Source organism: Protomyctophum bolini (assembly GCF_963924005.1).
Source record: "Protomyctophum bolini genome assembly, chromosome: 11".
In the NCBI taxonomy this organism is placed as follows: Eukaryota; Metazoa; Chordata; class Actinopteri; order Myctophiformes; family Myctophidae; genus Protomyctophum; species Protomyctophum bolini.
This window is the reverse complement of record NC_137872.1, coordinates 9156564-9168084: the sequence shown is the minus strand read 5'-3', so window position 1 is coordinate 9168084 and position 11521 is coordinate 9156564.

Genomic DNA, 11521 nt, shown 5'->3' with positions numbered 1-11521 from the left:
CACGCATGCACACACACACATGGACTGGACAGGACAGGACAGGATGGCAGAGCGACTGGTCGAGAAGGTCTGAGGTCACATGGGGTTGATGTTTACCCTGGTCAAGTCATACTGACATGTACGAAGCACATTGGTGTGAGTAAATGAGTTCATGTATGTTCATTTTATTTCTATTTCTATTCTATGTCATATACTGTATGTACGGTAGGATTGCAGAGCACCATCTCCATTTCTCAACTTTAGTTTTTAATTAATTCCCTACTTTGTCATACTACAGTGTCACACACAATTAGCTACAATAGCCGATCTACAAGCTCTTAAAGCGTCACATCACAATGCGTTGTGATCTTGTAGACCAGCAATTTATCCTATTTTTGATTGTTTATGTTTGTGAAAGTCAAAAGTAACCATTTTGGACTTATATCACAATGCCACACCTCCACTACCGACTGAGACCAAACACCCATGCGGTATCAAGGAACAACCCATTTTGGGCGGGAACCCCTTTTGGAGTTTTAAACATTATTATGTTATAATTTAGCTATTGAAAAATAACAGATCTACAAGCTCATAGCGCGCCACCGAGTGGCATGCTACAAGCTTGTAGGTCTGCTATTTTTGAAAAAGTCTACAAGCTAGCAATGTGTCTCATCTTCTAGACACAGGTCTGCTTCAGTGTCTTACTGCCAATCAGCAGATCTGTTCTGGCACTCGTTGGTGTGACGTGTGAGCTCACAGTGCTGTGATGTTGCATCGGTGAAACATCGCAGGTTAGAATAAAGACACCAGATACTGTACCAAACGACAGTCAGGAAGGGTGTGTGTCCTGTAGTTTCACAGGGGCCATGACATAAGGCTGGTTTGCACGGCCATTTCACTGTAAAAGGTTTTCCGATGGGAACCTGTCATTTTTGTTGAACAAAAAGGTCTTGTGACAAAGTATAAGCCTTAACAACTAGGGTTATTCACGGATCCCCTTCGTGGGATCTGAAGCACTTCCGCAAGATGATGCTTATAGTGATGATAATCACTGACCAATCCTTCATCGTTTTAACTGTAAAATGTACTATTTCACTAGTTACCTTTACTGCATTTTATTGTTTATAATTACAAGATGAACTTCTGCTATCATGACAAACCATCAGTTGAGCTGCACAGCATTTCTAATAACTTACTGTCACTCAGAATCATTTGACTTTGAGGAAAAGGCGTTGCGGATGTTTCAACTCTGTCCTTATACAACTCCAACTTTATAATGAAGTGAAATACATTATGCGTCATAACCAACAGTTAAGTCATCAATGTCATGGCTTTCAGAAACCTAGAAGGCGTTCCCAGATTCGGCCTCAGGCGTCAATAGATTACCAATATCACAATGTAGAAATACTGTGTTAAAAGTCCTGTAGTCGAGTAAAAGTACAAAATGTATTTGTAGCCTTACTAGCCTAACAAAATATACTTAAAGTGCCAAAGTAAAAATAGCCGATCTACAAGCTCACAATGAGTTGTTGTCAGTATACCTACAGTATCTATCCATCCATCCATCCATTCATTCAAGCTGCGCTTCGTTAACAATCATCGCCGCTGCATGGCAGCCAGCTTTGCACATGGCCATGTTCCGTACCGCAGACGCTGTTTGAAGTCAGATAGCTGACATACACTCAAACCCAGAGTGCGGCAAAAGCCCAATTTATGCTACGTTGCACGACGGTGTCGCATGTCGACAATAGCAGACCTAGTAGTACGTACGTATGAATCGGGTTTAATGAGTAGGAAGCCAATCTACATCCACCAACCTGCACACTTCACAGCCTGACAGTCTCTATCTCTCTCTCTCTCTCTCTCTTTCTGTATTTCTTTCCTTCTCCTGAGTCCTGCCCTCTCTCCTCTCCACTTCATCATTCCTCATTCCTCTGCTCCGTGCATTGTAATTTCCCTGGCTTGTCTTCAGTTCTTGTTGTCGGGGTCGCTCTGGTGATGCTGTGTTGTCACTGCACTGGCATGTCAGTGCGACAGCCCGCACTGGAACAGGCGCTCGCGCGTGCACGTGCTCCGTGCACGAGTATCCGTGACAGCCCCCGAGTGAGCATTTTCCCAAACAGCAATAATAACAGCAGCCCCATTATTCATTTGCAAGTCCTTCCCATTTCTGGGGTTTGTGCGTGCGTGCGTGACTGCGTGTGTGGGTGTGCACGTGTGTGCTTGTGGTTAATATAAGCTTCGCTAGATAAAACCAATTATTTCTAACTCACAGGCCTGAAGCCATCTGACTACAACAAACTACATTATATTGGCCATAATGTCAGTTATCTCCACATACTGTACAATTATGTACACACACACACACACACACACACACACACACACACACACACACACACGACCTAGGCCATGACTAAGGGTTGTGATTATGAGGTGAAGCATGGCTGGGCGTACAATAACATGGTGTCCTACAGGCAGAGAGAACATTATATTATAATGGCTTCACCACACAGACCTTACAGACCTAGTTCATACCCTGCAGTATGACGGCGTCACGACGCCGAATAGAACTGATTTCCAAGATTTATAATCGCTTCTTTTCGACCTGCGACCATGAGTAGTGCGAGTATGCGTCTCCATATGCATCATGATGTCTCCATATCATGTCGCCATTGTCTTCTTCAGCTTTAGGAGAAGCACTGTTTTGCAATGACGCATCATGCCATCTCCATATACTGTAGGACCAGTATTGTCATGCAGTATAACATCCTGAGTATTTATTAAAATTTGAGAGTTTACAAATAGATAAATTAACACACTGAGGAGTTCACTGTGTAACAGAAGCAGGAGAATGCAGTTCCTTCTGTCCATGAACTGAAAAGACATGCACGCACACACACACACGCACGCACTCACACATCCCTATTCTCTTCTCCTCTCTGTATAGGTCAATTGCACTCTCATCGGACCCGAGTCGGGCAGTTCAGTGCAGCTGTATTTCTTGTTTTTTGTGGTTATAGAATATGCCATATTTTGTACAATTAACACACGCTCATAGCCTGGCTTTAGCATACTGCTGTTTATTGATCAGCTAGAGAGGCTACGTTATGAATAATCACGCCGATCTTAATGTCTGTCGATACAAACACAGGCCCTGAAAGCACCCTATAGCACTATACAATGTTGTGTGTGTGTGTGTGTGTGTGTGTGTGTGTGTGTGTGTGTGTGTGTGTGTGTGTGTGTGTGTTACGCATTTGTCTGCGTATCTGTGTACATGCATACGTATACCTGCATACTGTATTATTATGCTATGTACTGTATGTGCCTCAGTTATACTAAGTACTGTACATTTTAGTATAAGTCTTTTCTCTACAGTCTTTCTAAAGTATTCTATACTATTGCATGGAAAACAGAGTTTATCTGCCTCTGTCTGTGAGTGTTGAATCAGCACCACCAACCCATCTCTGTGGCATTACGATTGTTTGTGTGAAATCCAGACTAAACCTGTCTCTTATACGTGTATACGTTTTACAAATACGTAAATAAGCAGCTTCTTTTTTCAGAATGAAACCACGTTCTCGCTCCTTTGAGAAAGTGTGAAATAACAGCCAACCCCCAAAAAAGAAGTCATGTCACGTTTTTGAATGTCCATTCAGATAAGCACAGCTCATGTGCCCTCATAAAGAATAGCTAGTTATGCTTCATTAGGATAACTGTTAAAGCCCTAGTGCAGCCCAACAAATGCTTATTTTCATTTGTATCAATTACACTGCCCATGTAGCCTTGAATTCATGGAGATTCTTTTTAGTTTTTGTCCCATTCCTAAGGCTCAAAGAGTCTCCTACCGAGTCTCCTATTGGCTACTCCTTTTAACTAACTTCATCATTTTCAGCTGTTTATTTATTTATTCTGACACTGTATTATATTCACTACTTCAAAGAAATAATTCTTGTTAGACACATATGCGCCGGTAGCCTTTGTATTAAAGCCATAATACCTTGTTGGACATTCGTTACTCTGATAGTAGCCGAGTGTTGTCTTTTTTTGTCCCAGATGGAGGCTTTAGCCCCCTATAAGCCCTATGCTTATACATCGTTGTGCGACAAATAGCGAAAATAGCCGGTCTACATGCTTGTAGATCTGGGGTTTTTTGCTATTAAAAAAAGGATTAAAAAAATAAATAATAGAAACATTTTTATACATTTTCACATCTGTCATGCCCAACATTGGGATGCCAGGGTTTACATGCATTACGGCAGTGGTTCTCATCTGGCTTTGCACTTGGCTTTTAACGTCAAGATCTAAAAATGAATCAATACTCCTTAAAAGCGTCAGTCAAAAGAAAAGATGTCCTGTGCTGTGCACAGCAGTGCTGTGCTATTCAGTCGGTGCAGAACAAACAACAGACTGTATTCCAGCGTACACATGTAGGGCAATGCACAGTGACATTCTCTGTGTGCATTTAACTCTTGAGAGTGTACAAATGGAACCAAATGGACCCACAGTGTATTTAATCATGAGAGACAAAAAAAGGTGAAACATGAGATCTATCTAAGTAGCCTGGTGTGTTTGGGAACTAATATTCCATTGTTTATTTCTTTGAACTTTTGGGAGCCACAGGTAGAGACACACTGCTTTAAGGGATTGTACTATGCATGCGTGTGATGAACTCCAACTTCTTCATATCTGGTGCCATATAATATATTGTGGATTTATCTGATATTAACTGTTGATTTATTATGTGCTGTGCCATTGGTTAAATTGATGTACTTTTTTTCCTTTGTTGCTTTATCGATTATATAACTGAGGGGCTCAATGTCATTTATTTATGAGATATTGTGAAAAGGCGTTCCCTGCTTCCCTGTTTTTAACGCTTCTCTGTACATATACTGTACAAATATATTTTAAGTCCTCAACAAAGATAGTCTTCCATGAACATATTTTTAGCAGAAATGTTTGAGTTATAATAGCAATCATACAGTATAGTGTGCAGAGACAGTCACACAATGTAACAATATGGTTATGTATACACAGTACTGGTGACGATAGAATTATTCTAGTGAAAATAGCTATTCTAGTGAAAATAGATTTATTCTAGTGTATCTTTCTGTCATATTGAACAAACCAGACATTACTTCACCCAATAGTCTTCTCTCTTGACCTCTCATCTCCTGTATCTATCTCTCACTTTCTATAATCTATCTTCCTCCTATTCTTTTCCCCTCCTCTTCTCTCCTGTCCTTTTCTTTTCTCTCCTCTTCTTTCCTTTTCCTTCTGCTCTCTCCTCTCCAATAGTTCTCTTCTTTCCTTTTCCTCCTGCTCTCTCCTCTCCAATCGTTCTCTTCTTTCCTTCGCTGGTTTCGTGTTTTCTTTCTGACCTTTCCCTCTTTGCTCATGTTCTCTCTCTGTTTCCCCACTTGTTTTTCTCCTCTCCTCCCCTTGTTGTTCTTTACCAACTCTCTTCATCTGCTGACCTTTCACCTGCTCTTTGGTTTCTATTCTCATCTTTTCTCCCAATTATCTCGTCTCTTATTCTTTATTACCACTATACCGTTTTGTTTATGTTCACACCTTCTCCTGATTTTTTTCCCTTCCTGCACTTCTTTTCCTTCTTTTCATGTAATCTTCACCTCACTCTGTTGGTCCTACATGTTCTTTCCATTCTTCCTTTTTCCTTTCTTTTCATGTCTCACTTCTCCTCTACCCATTTGTCCTCTCTCTCCATCTCTCTCCCAACCCCTCTTATTCCCTTCTCCTTGTCGTCACTCTTTCATTGGTATTATTCTCAGCATTGTTTCCATAATTCCCCGCCTCTGTCCCCGTGTGAGTTCAGTTGTTAACCTGGGCTGAACTGCATGATCAGCAACATTTAGGTTTCATTCACCCTCCATCATACGATAGTCTTACTCGCTGGAAACAGCAGATTATACAAGCTCACAACACACACTGTATCCAAATAGCAGGTGCTGGATGCATATGACGAAGTGTAAGTAAGGCCACTTAAACCCCTATATGGTTGACCGCCGGTGTCCCTCAGGGCTCTATACTAGTGTATTTTCTGTTTTCTGTTATTGTGGGGAAAGCTTTCTCTGAAAATAGCCGAACGACGCAAGCTCACAGCGTGTCGCTAATCTGTTATTTTCTGCTAAATCTTTTCCAACAATGCGGATGCTGGGGGTTTAAGAGGCTAAGATTCATGCTGTGGTTTCAGTCGGGCTTAAAAGGCTTTTTGAACAATAACCTATAGAAACGTTAAAGCAGCTCCGGATCCTGTGAAAGGAGAAACAATGTGTGAGATATAATTCTGGTGATAGGAAAATATGTATCATGTGATGTTTTCGACTGTATGATAATAAACGACCTTTCAACTATCAAACCGTGTTGCAATCTACGTTGTGTGTTCACTACAGTATGGTGAGAATTATTTCTTATCTGTATTAGTGATGCCGGCCGATGCTCATTTATGTGTATTTACTGTACACACATACAGTATAGCAGTGATACTCAACCTCAGGCCCGCGGGACCATTATGACTGGCCCACCAATGAAAACCTAAAAAAAAGAAGAAAAAAAAATCTGGAAAATGAAATAAAAATAAATAAATCTGAATGAAGTTATCTTTAATTACATTATTATAAGTAATACTATTAGAGTTGTACTATTACTCGAACGAAAATAAAAGCTTGGGGGGGGGGGGGAGATGCAATGAATGAATGTGTATCCCTATTCCCTGACATAATTTTATAGCTAAACGGACAGAATTCTATTTTATTTGAATGATGAAACCCAGCTGCCATTAATAGTTGGAAATGGAAATGGAAATTGCGGAAATGGAAATTGCGGAAATTGCGGAAATTGCTCTTCACTTATAGCTATCTATTTTCAGGTAGATTGTATTTATTTATTTTACTCAGTCAGCCATATCACTACTCATTTTTTTTCATGAAAAAGGTCATAGCTGGGTATTGGGTAATCTATTTTCAGGCAAATTGTGTTTATTGTATTTTATTTTACTCAGCCATAACAATTTATTTTCTGTTAACCAACTTGCTGGCTGGCAGGCAGGCAGACAGCTACTCATAGACAGGCAGACAGACAGACAGCTACTCATGGAGAATTGGACAGGCAGGCAGTCAGACAGCTACTCATAGACAGGCAGACAGACAGCTACTCATGGAGAATTGGACAGGCAGGCAGACAGCTACTCATGGACAATTAGACAGGCAGGAAGGCAGACAGCTAGTCATAGACAGACAGACAGCTACTCATGGACAATTGGACAGGCAGGAAGGCAGACAGCTACTCATAGACAGACAGACAGCTACTCATAGACAATTGGGCAGGCAGGCAGACAGCTACTCATAGACAGACAGACAGCTACTCATGGACAATTGGACAGGCAGGAAGGCAGACAGCTACTCATAGACAGGCAGACAGACAGCTACTCATGGACAATTAGGCAGGCAGGCAGACAGCTACTCATAGACAGGCAGACAGACAGCTACTCATGGACAATTAGGCAGGCAGGCAGACAGCTACTCAGACAGGCAGACAGACAGCTACTCATGGACAATTGGACAGGCAGGCAGGCAGACAGACAGCTACTCATAGACAGGCAGGCAGACAGCTACTCATAGACAGGCAGACAGTAAGACAGCTACTCATTGACAGACAGACAAATAACTACTCATGGACAGACAGACAGACAGGCAGGCAGGCAGGCAGGCAAAGAGCTACTCATGTTATGTTATTATGTTATGGAAACAGCTATTTGTGTTTATGCAAGAAAATGTAACACATTTATTTATTTACATATTGTGTGCATGCACATTGTACTTTGATACATTTTGCGAAAATAAAGCAATTGAAAGAGAGAAGTTATCAATTATCATTAATGTCGTAATTTTATCTACTGGCCCCTGGCCCCTTGCCATTTTTGTAATGTGGCCCACAGGTAAATCTATTTGAGTATCCCTGCAGTATATAGTATGGTATAATTTACTATGGAGACGTGCAATTCCCGTCAGTGTATCACTCAAAATCCCCATACATGGGAAAGCCCCCATATATGGTGCCCAGGTCTCGTGACATCACGTGACATCTGATCATGGTAATCGTCAGGGTAAACTGTCGCAATTAAGCCCATATATGGAGATCCCTGATCAATCATCAATATTGTTCACTTCAGGGGAAAGGCACGCTCAACTCTCTAAACGTCTTTAAGGGTTCAGGCGTGTGCTGGGTGCAGATTCAAAGAAAACGTCTTAGTAGTAGTAAGAGTCTTGTTTAATAATGATGAAGATCCGCAGAAGCAGTCAAACCAGATAAACGTGTTTCGGCGCGCAGGCCTTGGTCAGTGTCAGAATTGATCAATATTGGCCAGCAACTCCACGTCGGACCTCAAACCTCAAACCCTTAGATCTCCATATATGGATATATGTCAGAACCGGTTCTATCATTCCATATGTTGATCCTTCCCCATCCATCCTTTCTCTTCGATGTCTCCCTTTTGACTGGTATACCTGTCCATTCAAACTCTATAGACGGGTCTGCCACAAGGTTATTAGTGCAGCCACGCCGGGCAGCTGGCGAAAGTTCTCAACAGGCCCGAAAATGAAGGCCCGACCCTCATCAAACCCTGTACACTCAAGAGAATGTCCCTGCTACCACCGTTACAGTAGATCTCCATATATGGAGCTGACCTGTTCTGACATTCCATAATGTTGATCTGACCTCATCTGTGCACTCAAGACGACCTCCTTATGGCCAGTACAGAATTCATCCCATGTAGATCTGACCCCCCATGCCAGAGCGCCAGCGCTCGCCCAGCAGTTGCGTGCACTTCTCGCCCTCTCACAATGGTATATTGTGTGTGGTTGTCCTTACGGTAGAAACATTATACTGCCTCAAGTCTAAGTTAAAGATCACAATGTAAAAAAAAATCTAAATCCCTTCCAGATTTAAGATGGAGAGGAATGGAGAGAGAGAGAGAGAGAGAGAGAGAGAGAGAGAGAGAGTTGACCGAGGAATGAGATTAGAATAGAGGAGAGAGAGAGAGAGAGAGAGAGAGAGAGAGATAGAGAGAATGGGAGGGGTGGAATGGAGAGAACAAAGTGAAGAAAGACAAGTGGGGCTTGGGGGAGAAGAGGGGGATGAGAGAGGACAAGATAGGAGAATTTTAAGATGAGTGGAGGACAGATACAGTGAGCCCCAAGGTGCCGATACACTTCTGCAGTCCCCATGCGTACACACACACACACACACACACACACACACACACACACACACACACACACACACACACACACACACACACACACTGTAGGACAGTATAGTACACTCATTCAAGCTCTCTGTGTATTATACACAGATACCTAGAAACACTAACCTCATGTAGTCCCAAACGCATTCCTCCCAGAGGACACGCAAATACAAGCCCACTATACAGTATAGGGGTGAAGTAAGTGGCCTTATACAGTGAAATACTGTACACAGAAAAGCGCACACACTACACACAACACTCACTACCGTGTATTGGGTTTCCTTCATAGTGAAACAAATTGCTATATACAGTAGCTTATTGCTGGCAGGTTGATCATGATTGGCAGGTTGATCATGTTTGTGTAGTAAACTCACGTAAAAAGTGACACGTGTGTTCAGTTTGCTTTGCATCGTGAACACTGCATGGCCATATAGTGTCGTTGTGATTTCATAGTAGCATTGTAAGTCAACAGGATATTATATTGCATTGGATTGATTGATTTTATCGAAAGCACTCTGCATCGATCATGAGATCCATGGGCCTGCGCTCATCTCCAGATGGTCATTGTCAGAGCCATAGAGTATAGACAGAGTTGCGACATTGAGGGGGCAGAAAACAGCCCGGTCACGGTGTTCATGTATACTCGTGCGAGCTCATATAGGCTCCAATGCATTCCGTAAACTTCCGGTGACCCTATTCGCCAATAGAAGTCTATAATGTAGACTGGCCCATGCATGAAGTGAACGTATTACTCTGTATTACTCTATGGCTCTGGTCATTGTCACATCCCCTTCGCCCTGGCCTGAAGGGCCTATAGTTGTGTTGTGGTAATATTATTATTATAATATTATTATTATTATTATTATAGTGCAGGGGTAGGCAAATTGCGGAGTGTTAGAAAAAAAAGGATGGGTTATAGCCCATGTTTTTTCATTTTTTTGAAAAATTGCGGTCCAAAATGATGAGAAACGAGGATAACTTTTTTAACACTTTTCCGCAAAACTGCGCAATTTGCTAATGTTTCTCATCCTCCGCAACACTCCGTAATTTGCTAATGTTTCTCATCCTCCGCAACACTCAATTTTTCCAGTAAATACAACACATTGAGCAGGGCACTGCAAAAAATGAAAACTTTTTTTTCAAATCCTCAAAAATGATGAAAAACGGCGCGCTATAGTATGCCGTACGATGGGCTAGTCTATAGCTTGCACGTCCAGACATTTTCACAATTGTGTTTTTATTCTGTAGGCCTATACTGTATTTGTAAGTGTGTGCGGGCGGGGGCATGGGGAGAGAGAAATGGCATTTTCTGACAGTTTGGTGCTGGTGGAGGAGAAGTTATCACAGTCTGAGGAGGTGATGTTTTGTTATCTTGTTTTGTTAACCATGGTCAAAATGCTTTTTCTGTCATAATACTTTGACATCTTAGAATGGCAAATTCTGTACTTTGGTGTTTACAGTTCAACAAGTTTCAAATGGTCATATCTTCTTCATTTCCCCCCCAATTTCAATGAGCAATATATTATAATAGTTGATTTCAAATAGATTTAATTTAATGTATATTTGATATGAAGTATTTGTTTTTGAATAATATATTCTACTTTACAGAGTTTTTTGGGTTTCCTTTGTTTTGCCATTCTGCACTATAACTTGGGGTCACCTCTGTCCAACAGTGTACTGTGTTGCCTTGCCATCCTTTATGTCATGTTGGGTCACATACTATTATGACAGTGAGAGGTTTTCTTCTTTACAAATTATTTATACACACCAGTTAAATGAAGTCTCCTCACTTGGGAGACTTAGGTTATTGAGTCTTATGATCATTACATCCTGATATAAAATATTTCTAAAGAAGAAAATGGGCAATCAAAATATGTTGGAAATATTTAATTTCGATGTGGTGTCCTAATTTAACTTGATATTGATATGGCACACTGTACTGACTATCAAGAAAATACACACATGGCACTGGTCTAGTGTGTACTGGTACTCCCCCTGTCTGTGTTTCCCCCACAGATCATGTTCAGTAGGTTAACTTCAGGTTCCCAGTTTCCCAATTAGGTGCATTGGGAGCACCTGGCCAGTTCTCCGTGGAGCCCTATAAAGAGCCATTCCCTGTGTCCCTCTCCTGATGACAGTGATTAACACACCCTTGAACATTTCTGGAGAAATGTGTAGTGAAATATGGTTGCTCGCTCTGCCTTACAAAGGGAAACCACTGCTTTGTGTCTGATATATTTTTCGTGTGAGTTAATTAATGCCAAAACACCTACTATA